Here is a 15,728-nt window from a genome sequence, read left to right as displayed (position 1 = left end):
ATTAGATTTATGTTACTATCTAAAATCAATGGTGTTTGGTTTTTATGCTGAAGACTAACTCTAATCTAAGCCTTCTTTAGTATTGCAAGAGTTTTATAAAATCTTTCATGATCATCTTGAGAGTTGCTTTAAGAACCATATCATTCGTGTGAAATAGTTCCTGATGAAATGTTTCCATGATAGTTGATAGTATTTTTGTTCTATGGTCTCTAAACACTGGCTAAGATATACAAAACAATTTTAGAGATAACCATTGATACTGTGTTGGAACACTCAGCAAACTTCTGCAGTATAAATGTGTCTGCTGTCACACACATGTTTTGTTCATAGACATAGCACTAGAATTTATATATAGATGACTAGCATCAATATAGACATTGAAGAAGAACCTCAAGGATAATGTCTAAAAAGCTGATGAAATATCTACTCTGGGAAATGACTGATAAAATAATATGTTATATTATTATTTTATAGATCAGAACATTTCATTGTAATTTTGAATTTATATCTGAACATAGTGGTAGAATACTAGAATTTAAAATCAAAATATTAAATTAAAAATATAAAAAATAAAACACAATTTGGTGATTTATTTTGGCTGAAATTTAAACAACTTAACCTTACACAAGTATATTGAATAAAAATGGAAAAAACATGTTGATTATTGTCTTGAAGTCAGTTTCATTTAGAAAATCATTAAAGTTGATTATGTATTATTTAATATTTAATAAATGATATTTTATGAATAGATGTTCATCTTGAAGAAAGAGATTGATATTATAGAGGTAGAGAGAAAGAAACAGAGGTAGAAAGAGAAAGGAAGAGTAAGATAATTTTTTTAGAGAATAGAAATACATGTAATATATTGCAGTTCAAATACAGTTGAAGATTGTAAGGGTAGGTATAATGCCATTGTAATTATTATTTAACAGGAAAGAAAAAAAAGGAAAGACTAGACAATATAGGCATACCTATATAATGCTTCTATCTTTCTCTCCCTCTCCCTTCCATTTATACAGCTTTGCCAAAAAGCTACATTTAACATTCTCCAAGTCTATTCCCTGCTGATTGATGGGAGCAGGGAATAGACAAAGACAGTCTAGTCTAGATGCAGGCCCAGTAAGGTCTGACTGATGTGGGAAGGTGCTTGCTTATCAGTCACACCTGGGAAGCAAGTCAGGCACCAGAATGGACATGGCCACTGCAAGTGTGGTGAAACTTGAATATTTATTTTTTAAATATATTTTTATTAATTTCAGACAGGAAGGGAGAGGGAGAGAAAGATAGAAGCATTAATGATGAGAATCGTTGATTGGTTGCCTCCTCCACATCTCTTACTAGGGATCAAGCCTACAATCCAGGCATGTGCTCTGATTGGGAATCCAACCTTGTCCTCCTGGTTCATAGGTCAACACTCAACCACTGAGCAACACAGGCCTGGCTAAAACTTGAATATTTAAACTTCAAAACAAAGAAGCACACTCTCTTCTCTCTCTCTCTCTCTCTCTCTCTCTCTCTCTCTCTCTTCAGGTCCCTGGCTCTCTTATGGCAGGGGACTGTGCTCCACAATGGACTAATGGACTTTAATTAGCTTGGATGCTGAACGACACCCGGCTATACCATGGAGGAGATGCTCTGAACTGTGGCCCTGCTTTGGGCTCCACCAGAGCCCCATCTGTACCTCTTTCAGGACTGGCATAAGAAGGGGCAGGAGAGCCCTAACCAGTTTGGCTCCATGGATAGAGCGTCGGCCTGCAGACTGCAAGGTCCCAGGTTCGATTCCGGTCAAGGGCATGTACCTTGTTTGTGGGCACATCCCCATTAGGAGGTGTGCAGGCAGCTGATCGATGTTTCTCTCTCATCTTTATTTCTAACTCTCTATCCCTCTCTCTTCCTCTCTGTTAAAAAATGAATAAAATATATATTTTTTTAAAAAAAGAAGGGGCAGGAGACATTGAACCCAAAAAAGTGACTTCACACAACTAAAGCCTTTTTCCACATCTCATTCTCCCAGGGGGCTTCTCAAAATTCTTATTTCATAGGTACCCTAGGAACCAGAACCTCACGCCCACTCATGTCTGGGAGATCTGGCCCATTAATTCCTCTGGCAACAGTTAGAGACAGGTTTCTAAAATGACATAGGGTAAACAGAGTAATCAATAATGGAGAAGTAAGTAGAAGATAAATTATAATAGTCAGTTAACAGCTACCACACTTCACAGCTTGTTAAATCAAAATTGTGAAACATCTACCTGCATGCTATTTAGGAAATAATTTTAGTGACCCAGTATTTCTAAGAAAATTTTGCTGTTCATTGTGTCTCATACATATTAATGATAGAGAAGAACATGCAGAGTTCTGGGTTTTGCATTCATTATGAATTCAATTCCATAAGGATAATGACACATTTCTGGCAATATAATTCACAGTCATTTCACTTTTTTTATGTTCTTAAAATCACTTGGCCTATAGAAACAGAGCTTATTAGATCTTGTTTGAATGGTTATTACATGAATACATATTCTCTTGGGTCATGTCTACAGATCTCAATTTTATTCAATTGTGAAGATTTATTTGAATCCTAATTGCCCTTATATACTTTATCATTCTACATGTGGAGCATAAAATGGTTAAAATTTTTATTTGCTGACTACTTTTGAAAATAAAGCTCACATATACGTACATACCCACACCCAAACATGTGTATGTGTTTCTTATTTAAATGGAAACAAATTGAAATCCTATCTATAGCATGACTTTTTCACTATATGTGTGTCATACCACAAACTAAATGTAATGATGATGAGAGAGTGTGGTGTCTTTTTTTTTCACAAAAAGTAAGTATAAAATTGATACATTAAAATACACTTATGTGACATAATTTTTCTTTTAAGTTTTAAAAAAAAATTGCAAGGTGACTTATAGAGTACTTGGTATCCCATATCAAATTAGTTTCACTAAAGAGGACGCAAGAGAAAAAAGGAAAAAGAAAAAAATATATATATATATAAACTCTTAGTGCTTTGAATTTCTCTCCCTTATAAATGAAAGAAAGTTTTAGCATTCAGTAAGTTCCTATTTTACTGCATTGCCTCATTTAATCCTCAGGATGACAGTGTGAAGTAGATGGTAGCCCTATTATAAAATTAGGGGAGTAAAGATGAGCCATAGAGAAATAAATTATCTGGCTGTATAGTAACATACATAGAACATAAAATTGGAATATTACCTGAATCAAAAGTCCCAGATTTTTTTATTATATTGTAGAAAATCCTTTATGGAAGGAAGGAAGGAAGGAAGGAAGGAAGGAAGGAAGGAAGGAAGGAAGGAAGGAAGGAAACTCTAACATGTGAATTTTGTAGTGTAGTATTTTAAGAAAAGACAATGCTATTTAGCATCTGGTTATTTCATTTGCTTTTTCTGATTATAGTATATCTTGAGTGCTTATAAATATATGTAATATATATTATTTTTGCCCAAATAATAATAATGAAATCTCTCACTGATGTATTTTATTTTTATGTAAGATAGGTATTAACACAGGATAATTTTTTAAAAATTCAATGTTGTTATATTTAGAAAGGGAGAATATAACAGTGCCTGAACTCCAGTATTTTAGAGTCTTAGATACCATAATACAACCTAATTATAACATTTAGTGGGTATAAGACTTTGGCAAAGTTTGTTTTAAGTCCTCTAAGTCATATTTTCTCTGTAAAGCGGAGTTACTAAAGACATTTTCCAAAAGTTACAGAGAAAATAAATGACTTAATACATAAAAAGCACCTAGAATATCAACTATTATTATTGTTTTTATTAGCAGAAAGAATAAAACAGCCTTAAAATTACAAATAAATTCAATTAACTAAATATGCAAAAATGTAATTATTTTTAAATCATAAACTATTTATGAAAAACTTGTTTGATATATTTCTTCTACATTTACTGTATGAGTACTTTGGAATATTGTTTTTCAATACTAATGAACTCCAAATATGTATGTTCAAATGAAAATATTTACTTAAAACTTTCTAAACATTTAGAATTTCATCACAGAAAACTATTTGGACTTTTATTTTTATTAATATTTTATTGTATTTCTAAAACCATTTGGTTTCTTTTTAGAAAATATTCTCTATTATTTTCTTATGCCAAAGATGTTTTATATAATAATGGGGAACCAAAGGAATTTATTTCTTTAGTCATGGAAGTTTATGAGTAGAATTAATCTATATTTCAAAGGTTCTATGTAAGATATTAGAAATACAAATAATTTTTAAGTGACTAATTTTTCAAACCTCTTGCCAAAAGGTATATTCATATTTATCTATGTTTATTGAGCAAATTGTTATTTCCTTTAAGCTAAAATATGATTAACCTTCAATGCTGAATTAACTCATAAACTTTCTACAGGTATAAAGAATTCCTAATATATTACATCATGTATGAATAAAAATTGTTAAATAAAAATTGTGAATAAAAATGTTATAGAGATTGTAAATGTTAAATAAACTATAGAAATATTAAATTTATATATAAAAAACAGAATAGGAATTGTAGGTAAAAAAAACCTAACTACATATTTTATACAAAAAACAGTCTTTACATATAAAGATTCAGAGGAGTTAAAAGTAGAGAAATGAAGAAAGATATGTCATGCTAACATTAATCAAAAGAAAGCTAGAATCACTTTAATAATTCCAGTCAAAATGGGCTTCAGAATAAAGAGAATTATCAAGTAGAAGAGGGTTTACATAATCAGCAAAGGAAGCAAATAGCAAAAAACAAACCCCCATGAAATTCTTTACCAACAGCACATCAGAATACAGGAGACCAAACCCAATATGACTACAAGGAGACCGAGACAAACCCATTATTATAGTTAGCAGCTTAACAATCCCCTTTCAGTAATTGACAAATCGAACAGGTAGAACATCAGTTAGTACACGGTTGCCCTGAAATGCTCTCCATCGAATTACTATTTATAGAATACCTCAACAACAGCAGAGTGTACATTTTTTTCAAGTTCACATGTAACATGTACCAAGAAAGACCACAATCTGGGCCATAAAACACACCTAAATAAAATGGAAATAATAGAAATCATACAGAGGATATCCTCAGATGACAATGGGATATAACTAGAAATCAATAACAGAATAATAGATGGAAAATTCCCAAATATTTGTTGATTAAACAATGCATTAAAAATAGAGATCAGAGAAGTCACAAGAGAAATTTTAAAATATTTGCAATTGAATGGAAGTAAAAATGCAACTTCTTAAATGTAGGATACAATGAAAGCAGTATTTAGAGGTTAATTTAAAACATAGATTACTTACATTATTTTTTTTAATATTGGCCATGTCATTTTGAGGGGGGTTGAAGTAGAAAACTCAGTAGAGTACTCCAAGCCCAAAATCCAAGGAATCGATTTAAAGTCTGTTCTTATGATAATATTTCTCTAGTAATTGGATTTTTGCTTAAGGAATCAAGAAACAATTACATTTATTTTTAAAATTGGATTAAGGAAAGTAAAACAAAATAAAGAAAAATAAAATTATATATATTTATGTAGTTATAATAATTATTATACTATAAAACTAAATAGCTGATTAAGCTGCAGAAAGAACTTTAGCAATCTTTAGTGACATATTGGGAAAGTATGAGACTAGATCTCCCCGTCCCAACTTCATTGAGATATAATTGACATTTAACGCTGTGTAAGTTTAAGTGTGCAGTGTGCCGATTTGATCCATTTGTATATTGTAAAATATTACCATCATCGTATTTGCTAACACCTCCATCGTATCACATAATTGCCATTTCCATTTTGTGGTGAGAACATTTAATTTACTCTCTTAGCAACTTTCAAGTACATGATACATTATGATTGACTATCATCATGACGCTGTGCATTAGTTCCTCAGAACATGCTCATCATATCACTGGAAATTTGTACCCTTTGACCAGCATCTCCCTATTCCCCTCCTCACCCCAACCCCTGAAAAAAAATTCAAATTTCTATATCTATGAGTTCAGCTTTTCAAAATTCTGCATATACATGATAGCATATTGCATTTGTCTTTGTCTTTCTGAGTTACTTTACTTAGAATAGTGCCCTCAAGTTCCATCAAGGTTATTGAAAATGGCCGGAATTCCTTATGGCTGAATAATATTTCATTGTGTGTATGTGTGTGGTGTGAATATACATGTGTGTTTGTGTGTGTATCCCGTCTTCTTTATCCATTCAAATATTGGCTATTGTGAATAAGAATGCATGATCATGGGACCACATTTATCTCTTTGAGTTCCCATTTTTATTTGTTTTGGATATATGTCCAGAAGTGGAATTTCTGGATCATATGGAAGTTCTATTTTAATTTTTTTAGAAACCTCCCTACTGTTTTTTATAAGACTAGACCTTGACAGTCATTCTAGGTACCTACATGAAAAAGGCAAGTGTAAGGATATAAAATACTGGAACTCAAAGATATCTAACAGAGGGAAAGGCCCTGAGAGAGAACCACAGTGTAATTTCCAGAGAAAGAACATAGACTCAAAAAATACATATTGAAAGTACTTCTTAAAAAAATAGGTGAAGCGTTCATAATAAGAGCTAATAGGAAATCACCATTAAAAGTTTCAAAAGTTTGGCATGGATATACCTGAGAAAGGGAAGTCAGACAATCAGCAGAACATAATTACTTAACTTTCATTAGTTTAGTTATAACGTACTATGTTATAAATATAACATAGGTAACTTGGGTGTTCCCTAAGTGCATGCCTGTGCAATGAATGAATTTAAGATCTGGATTGTTCAGTTCAGCAGATTCAAGCATATGCTTAAAAACAGAATAGAAATAATGTGATACAACCAATTATGAGCAGAAATGCATCTAACCACAACTATTAAAATTTTTAGATTGAGTTTTTTTGAAGTTTATTCTTAATATAAAAAAGACAAATCTATTACTTAAAAATGTTTGTGTGTTTTTTTTTTATAAAACTGAAAATAGCTTTTATGGATCTTAAGATATTTATCTTGAACATCCAACCAAATATCATAATCCATGACATTCCTAGGATTTAATTAGCTTTACTTAATTATCCTGATCATTAAGTTAATATGAAAATTATGATCACTGAAGCTCAGAAGGAAAAATATGAAATTTTATTACAATTTATGAGTAGTTAACTTTTACATAAATATAAATCATAAAATAGAAATTGCACATACTTATAACTTATTAAAATATATTATAACATTATAACTTGCACGGCAACATAATTTTTGTGCTTGAAATAGTTATGAAAGTTAATTATGAGAAAATGATAACCTATAGTATGAAACAGGTTTCTGAATTATATTTTACTATTACAAATAATTTTAATAAACATGGCTTTTCTAATGAATCTAATAGATGTCTAAATCTATGTCTTATGCCAACTTTACCTGAGTTCCTAAAACTTATATTTTGTTTCCTAAATAATTGCCATACAATGGTTTCTATAGTCCCTATAACAATCATGAAACATTGATTTCTTAAATAAATATGTAAATCTCAGTAAAAGTATTGAACATTTTACAAAGTAAGTACACAATAAAATGTGATTATAGTAAGTTAAACTATTGATAAGGAAACTCTTCATAAGAATTTTAGGATTTTTATCTGAGTTATAGTAACGATAAGTTGACATTTATTTTTTAGAATTAAAATATGGGAAATACATAAACTTAAAATTACTAAGGTCAGATGTAGAAAATGAAACATTTTTTTATGAAATTCAATAAAATGTATACATTTATAAAGGCATTAATAAAAATCAGATAATATTTTATTATATATTAACATTAAGACTAGTGAAATGAATAATAAATGCTAAAAATTTCTTTGGAGGTGTTATAGATCTTGTTGATAATAATGAAAATATAAAATTGACAATTTACATGAAATGGAAAAATTCCTCAAAAGACCCAAACTACCCAAGTGCAATCATTAATAATTAGTCAAACCAAACAATCTTAAATCTATTTCTTGGGCACCTTGGTAATTTAAGGGTTGGGGATTTGAGAAACCTGAAAAAGGACATGTTGGCCTTTTGGTTAATTAGGCATGCGAATTACTGATTATTAATTTGTGAAAAAAATATATGAACGTGTGCAACAGACTGTGTTTATGAATTTATAAAGTTCTTCACACTGAGGTTCAGAAATGTTAAAACATTTCCCTAAACCAATTCAGATAAGTAAATGGAAAATTGGGTTAGCTTAATAGTGTTTTCTGACTGAAGTTGAGATATTCTTCATCCTATAACTGCATTCCAATTAATTTCAAGATTGCTATCCCAGACACTTGCACAACTCAGGAGCTCATGTGGCTTAAGAAACTTCTTAGGTCAAAATTATTGCAGCTCACCCACTGTGACTGTGTATTGCCATGGTATGAGTACTCTGCTGTTTGCTTTGGAATGATATTTACATGACAGAAATTTGATTTCTAAATTTTTTTAAAATATATTTTTATTGATTTCAGAGAGGAAGTGAGAGGGAGAGAGAGAGAGAAACATCAATGATGAGAGAGAATCATCAATTGGCTGCCTCCTGCACGCCCCCTACTGGGGATCGAGCCTGCAACTCTTGGCATGTGCCCTTGACCAGAATTGAACCGGGGACATTTCAATATGCAGGCCGATGCTCTATCCACTGAGCCAAACCAGCTAGAGCACAATTTCTAAATTTTGGTTTTATAACAAATGAACCCTTGCAAGAATCAAGGAAATGTTGCCTTAATTCTATTTTCTCAGTGAACAAAGAAACTGCAGGATTGTAAGTGGACACACAGAATGGCCACTAAATTAAGTATATAGTTTTAAAAAACTTGACAAAAATAATAATAAACAACAGATCACACAGAGTTTTAGTAGTGTTTTTGTGAATCCTGACATTTTAGACGGAATTCTGTTCTCAAATTTTAGAAACCTAGTGGGACAGCCAAAGTTGTCTGTATCCTGTGGTTTGGATCCTGCCAGCTGTATGAGGCATGGCCAGTATCAGAGGTGATTAGATAAAGGCATTTTAACACAACTCTCTTTTTGTATCAGTCAGCTCAGGCTGTCATAACAAAACACTACAGGCTGGGTTTCTTTAACAACGGGAATTTATTTCTCACAATTCTGAAGCCTAGACGTTCAAGATCAAGGTGCCAGCAGGATCAGGGTCTGGTAAGGACTCTCCCTGGGTTGCAGACAACAACATGGCCTTTCCTTGCCTATTATTTCTGTTATATTTCCTACAAAAAATATTTACTGCATATACTTATATCTTCCACTAAAAGAATTAGAAATTGCCAAAGAGGTATTTTAAAGCAATTATAGTTAAAATGTTCTTAATGAATATTCATAATCAAAAAGTCCAATCTAGGGTATCCCGATTTACCAAATAAAACACAGGACACCATGTTACATTTGAAAAATAGTTCTAACTCCTGACTTTATATAATCTAATAAAAAAAGTTGTATGTGAGGTATTTAGGGAGCCCTGGCAAATTCATCACAGGATGCAGAATGAAGCATTAAACTTATGACACATTCTGTCTATACAGTATACCTACAACCCTACCTATTTTTCACATTTTAGTTGTATTTTCTATAATATTCCAAAACCAAAGTTAATAATTAGAGTTGATTTTATTTTAAAAATATCAGAGACATTGTGTCTTCCAATGGACAAGCTTCTCAGCTTTTAAACATTTTTTGGGTCACATAATACCTGTGCAAACGTGTAGTAACAGAAATAAAGTACTTTGAAAAAATTGCTGACACTCAAGAGATTCATGAAGTAATCTTGTCAACAATTACATTTCTAAATGTTTATTGTCCTTTACCTCTCGAGTAGGATAAATGGAAGGAATATGACCAAAATAGAGAGGAAAACAAATGAACAAACACAGGACAAGGAGAATTGACAGAGTCTAAGCAATTCTGATTATATGAATTCTAAATCCAAAACTCTACTTGGTTTTAAATGTGTGGCTATAAGAGAATGAGGCGACATGACAAATAGATCTGACAATACTTGTTTTTGAAGCCATCTTGCATGTCAGAATTCCTGTGGCAAAAGCATAAAAGCTGAAGTGGGCTTGGGATCACAGAAGAAAATAAAGTGTGCCCTTAGCATTTGCAGTAAGTGAAAGCAGACTTTCCGTCCACCCTGTGTTCCACACCTGGGAAATAAGGCTGATGGCCCTTTCTACTTGGAAGGTAGAAGAGCACCTCCAATAGGGAGTCTCTTTATAATTACTCAACACATCTGGATGTTACTGGGTGTCTTAAAGGTCAAGCTAATATTAGACATAAAGGTTAAGAATTCAACATTACTGAAGGTGGGAGAAACTAAGGAAAAATATTTACCATTAAGGAAAGTGAAACATTTAAACAAAAACATGTACTACAGAACAAAGTTAAACTGTATTTAAGAGAAAAAAAAAACCTACCATTTAAAAACATGTAAATAATATTAGAAAGTTTGCAATCACTTTACATGGGAAGCACTTTCATTAAGTAAAAGCAGTGGAATTATTGAATCAAGAGCTGGAAGACATAAAATATGGACTAATTTGATCATTTCATTGTATTTACAAGTAATGGCACAATTGTTTGTAAATATATTTCTAAAATAATACTAAAATTAAAAAATTGCTCACAGTAGAAAAATTTGGAAATAAAAGGAAATATAAGAACAGAAAATATGTAACATTCAAAAGAGCTTTCATTGTTTCCATGGAATTAGATCATATTTAATCAATTCTTTGGGTTTTAGAATTTGTATTGTAAATTGTACTATAATCATGGTACATAAATAAAACTTTAATATTTGTGAGTGCTCTGTGATAGTAATGACTCTATGGAAAAGTACTATCTATTATCAGCATCTCTATTTTATAAAGAAAGATCCTGAGATTCAGGATTTGCATTTAGACTTAAGATATCTGGTTTCTATGCCTATAACTTTTAAATTTATGTTTATTATATATTCATATTCATATTCATATTTATTTATATTATAAGGCTGTAGTGGAAACCCATCAAGAAAGTTGGGACGTCAATGGCCCATGACCTGGGGGGTGAGCACATGAAACTGGTGGTATCCACATTGCCCATGATTGTGTCTTTCAAAAAGAAACTAGCAGCAATGTCCCATGGAGCGCTAGCAGCCTTGAACAACACTAGTAAAGAGCTCAACCAGCAGGTGCTGCCGAGATGGAGATGGTGACTTGGAAGCTGAGAGCCACTTCCTGCCAGGTACCCCCCTGACCAGCAGGTGGTAAATAGTAGTCTGTCGGACACTGAGGGAGCAAACCTTCATCAAGGAGAAAACTCAGAGTTCTGGGACCACTGGAAGCCCAGACACAAATAGCGGTGTTCATCTTGTCCTGAGGAGCGTGGTTAGTCACATGTTTATTCTCAGTAAAATGGAGGCAATACAGGGTGTTGGGAAAATGCCTGTGATTTTGAGAATCACACTCAGGTGACTTGGGCAGGACTGTGGTGGTGCCACCTCATCCTGTGCAGTGAGTCTTCTGCCTCTAGCCCGTCCCAGACTGCTCAGGTGGAGACAAAGCAGGGCCCACCTCTGTCCCCTCCAACTCAGGCTGCAGGAGTTCCTGGTGCTAAAACAACAAAGCCCAATTCCTGGTCTTGCCCTGATCCTTTCCCCTGTACCACACGGAACCCTACTGATCCCCCCAGGATCTGGGCTGGCTTAGCTGCGGCTCAGAGAAGAACTGCTTCAGGAACCTTTGGCTTCAACTCAGACTCAAGTTTAGGAGAGAGGGCCATAGGATGGGTCCCCGCCCCTCAGCATCCAGTGGCATATTTAATTTTAATTTGCTTGTAAAGACTAAAACTGCTCTCCTAATTGTAAAGTGTGTGTGTGTGTGTGTGTGTGTGTGTGTGTGTGTGGTTTGTGTGTATGTGCTTGTGAGTTCGTGTGTATGACTTGCCTGTGATGTGGTTGCAGCTGGCTTATCCCAATTCGAGATAACCAATAATTAATTTTTCAGGAATTGCTGCAATCCTATTAATTGGTAGTTAGCAATCAGCCATTCTGGGGATTATTTGCCGAATGAAAAATAACAAACTATAGATCAGAAAACTCTGTAAATCAGGGTTTTCAGTTTCCCCGGAGAGTTCCTATCCTGTAACTTTGCACATTTTACCAATGAGGAAGCTGAAGCCTAGAGTTACATTGACACATTTATGGTCACATGTAGGTAGTGGCAGAGAAGCCAACCACTGAATACTGCTGCTGAACATCGGTCAATGTTGTCATCTGGGATAACTGATGTAGTTTATCTATAAGATTCTAAGTCTTTGACTATTTTCCGTCCTCAGAAATAGTTCATAACAGTAGTAATGGGCACAAGCAAGTGTTTGGATCTTGGTTTCTGATACTGTTCTCTACTAGGAAGAACGAAATCTCTTTGGAGAAATTCTAAGGCTGGGACAAGGAATATACAAGATGAGCCTCATGTAGACTAGAAAGTAAGTACTAATGAATCAGAGGAATGAGGGCATGTTAATGGGACACAGAAGTCAGCTGAAAGGGCTACCTGAAGCCAGAGCTGGAACAGTTTGGGCAAAAGAATAACAAAGAAATGGATTATAACCCAAAGCTTAAAATAAGCATTCATGCATCCATATTGGTATAAATAATTGAATGAATGCATAATAGGGGAGAACAGATAAATACTCCATACAGAATAATTTTAGATAACTTATGCAGTTAACTCTCCTCTCAAGGAGGTAGAACACGCCTTAAGTGTGGGCTTCTCAGAGTGACTCCCTGTCAAAGAGAACTGCATGGAAAAAGGGAAAAGGAACTTTACAATAAAGAAAATAAGAAGCCCTACTTCATCCAGTAACATTGTTAGTGATAAGTAATGTTAACATGGCATGATGTGATGATATGGCACTTTGTCTCGGTGGTCTTCCTCCCCTCAAAAAATCACCACAGTCTAACAGTTAAAAAACAATCAGGCAAACCTTAATTGAAGGGCATGCTACGAAACATCTGAGCAGTACCCCTCAAACTGCCAAAGTCATCAGAAACAAGGAAAGTCTGAGAAACGGTCACAGTCTAGAGGAGCCCAAGGAGTCATGACAGGGAATATGAAGTACGTAGTGTATCCACTCACTTAAGTATGTAGAAACAAAGCCAGCAGCAGCAGTAGCAAGAGCACATTGCCTGAATCTTTGCTTGGAAGTCATAATAAACGATTTAAAATGTTCTTTTTTTTTTTTTTAGCCAATTCAAATATTCAACACTTGGTTTTTCAAACCAATTAAAGCTTTTTAAATATTATATAGCAAATATTTATTTTACCTTTCCCTGAATACTTTCATATCTGGCTAGATAGCTGCTCATTACTAAACCCATTTAAAGAATAGTATTTTTGTAAGAGAGGAAGAAGCAATCCAAATCAGTTACATTTATTGGCTCGGAGAGAGGGAAAAAAGTCAATGGCAGAAACAGGTGATAGCTAATAGTGAACAAGAAATCTGAAGAATGACAACTATTCAATTTTATGTATTTAAAATTTCATCAGATTGAAATAGAAAATTGGCAGCAGACTTCTTAAAAATATATTTTGATCTAACATTTTTCAAGTACCATAAATTTTTATACATTTTAATGTATACCAACTTGAAAGCTAGATGCTCACTTCTGTAGTTTTTGTAAAATAAGAAGCAAACACTAAAATAGAATCATGCAAAATGAATACTGTTAAGAATTTAATTAACTGGATCTTTTGCCCATATATGTGGTTATCTATGCATGTTTCCTGAATAAATAGCCAATTGGATTCTTTGCGATTCAAAAGACTGAAGGAGACTGTTAAAAAATCAACATTAATTTTTCTGAAGTGGGAAATTTGTTAAAAGTTTCTTTTTAACTGTCACTAGTAAAAAAATTTTCAGAATGATTCATAATCAAATGAAAATTATATACTAGATTAAATATATATAGCTCTTTGTATATAAACTAACATAAAAGTATTTTTATAATAGAAAAATATATTAATCAAGGACAAGTTTCAAATGATATCTAATGAGCTGATAACTGCAAATTTTCCTTAACCTGAAAATTCAAAAGGAGTCATTTATATTGTGATAGACATTGCTCAGAAAAGATCTACTTATCTGTTTTTTAATGAAATTCCCCAACCTAAATATAAGATCTGAAACAATAAATTACACAGAATTTAAATTTTAAAAAAAGAAGACATACAAATAAGCAACAGATATATGAAAAAGATGCTCAAATCCACTAACTTTTAGGGAAATACAAATCAAAACCACAATGAGATACCACCTCATTCATTGCTGGTAGGACTGTAAACTGGTACAGCCACTAAGGAAAACAGTATGGGGGTTCCTCAAAACATTAAGAATAGAGTTACTATATGACCCAGCAATTCTTCTTCTGGGTATCTACCCCCAAAACTCAAAACATTTATTCACAAAGACATATGCACCCCTGTGTTCACTGCAGCATTGCTCATTGTTGTCAAGACATTGAGACAACCAAAGTGGCCTTCCATAGAGGATTGGATAAAGAAGATGTGGGACATATATACTATGGAACATTACTACGGAATACTTCCATTTGCAGCAACATAGATGGACCTTGAAAATATTATGCTAAGCAAAATAAGTCAGTCAGAAACACCAAGAACAATATGATTTCTCTCATATGTGGGACATAAAACTGAAGCTCATAGACAGTATGGTGGTTGGCAGAAAAAAGGAGGTGGGGATAGTAAAGGGTAAAGGGCCAAATATATGCTGACAGAAGATAGTCTAACTGGGAGGTGGGCACACAATGCAATATATAGATCATGTATCAGAGAAATGCATACTTGAAACCTATGTGATCTTATTAACCAATGTCACCCCAATACTTTTCATTAAAAATAAGGTTGCCTTCACTATCTGAAATAGGAAATAGGGCATAACTATGCCATAATCATTACAGTTTGAAATTATAAAAAAGGGGGAGAAATGAATGTTAGTTTCAGATATATTACTTCTCCAGAAACTGCAAGCCAGCAATCAGTCAATAGAAATAGGATATTAATAATTGATTTAATAGTACTCAGTGAAAATGGAGCTCAACAAGATTGGCAGCTTAAAGGGATTTAATTTAGACTCAAATCAATTGTCACAGGGTAGAGAAACGGCATATTTGTGAAATAGTAAAAGTCTAAGTATCATTATCCTATAATTGCCAAAAAGTGTTCAGAAACGAAATTTTTATTATACATTATTACCATATTCTAGGATGATTGAACATTTTCCTTGTTGCAGATTAGTATGCCAATTAGAATAATACAATGGCTCATGATTCAAGGCATTTTTAGTCAATATTATATATTCTAGGGCACATATAACAAAGTTTTGATTATTTGATATATTTGGTCATATCTAGACACTTTGCCAATCATTCATAACCTTTATTGTTTATTTAATTACTAAAATTATACTTTATTAGCCTCTTTAGGAAGCATTGTCAATAAACTTACTAATTTTTATCAAGAGATTTAAGAACTGTCTTAATAGTTTTTGGTTGGTGGAAAGATATTATAGAATAGTCTCCATAAATATCTCTATTTTCTAGATTCCATGTGTGTTACACGTGAAAAAAAGGTTAGAGGTGGCACTGT

This window comes from Myotis daubentonii, chromosome 5 (genome assembly GCF_963259705.1).
Source record: "Myotis daubentonii chromosome 5, mMyoDau2.1, whole genome shotgun sequence".
NCBI lineage: Eukaryota > Metazoa > Chordata > Mammalia > Chiroptera > Vespertilionidae > Myotis > Myotis daubentonii.
Note: the sequence above shows the minus strand (reverse complement) of the source record.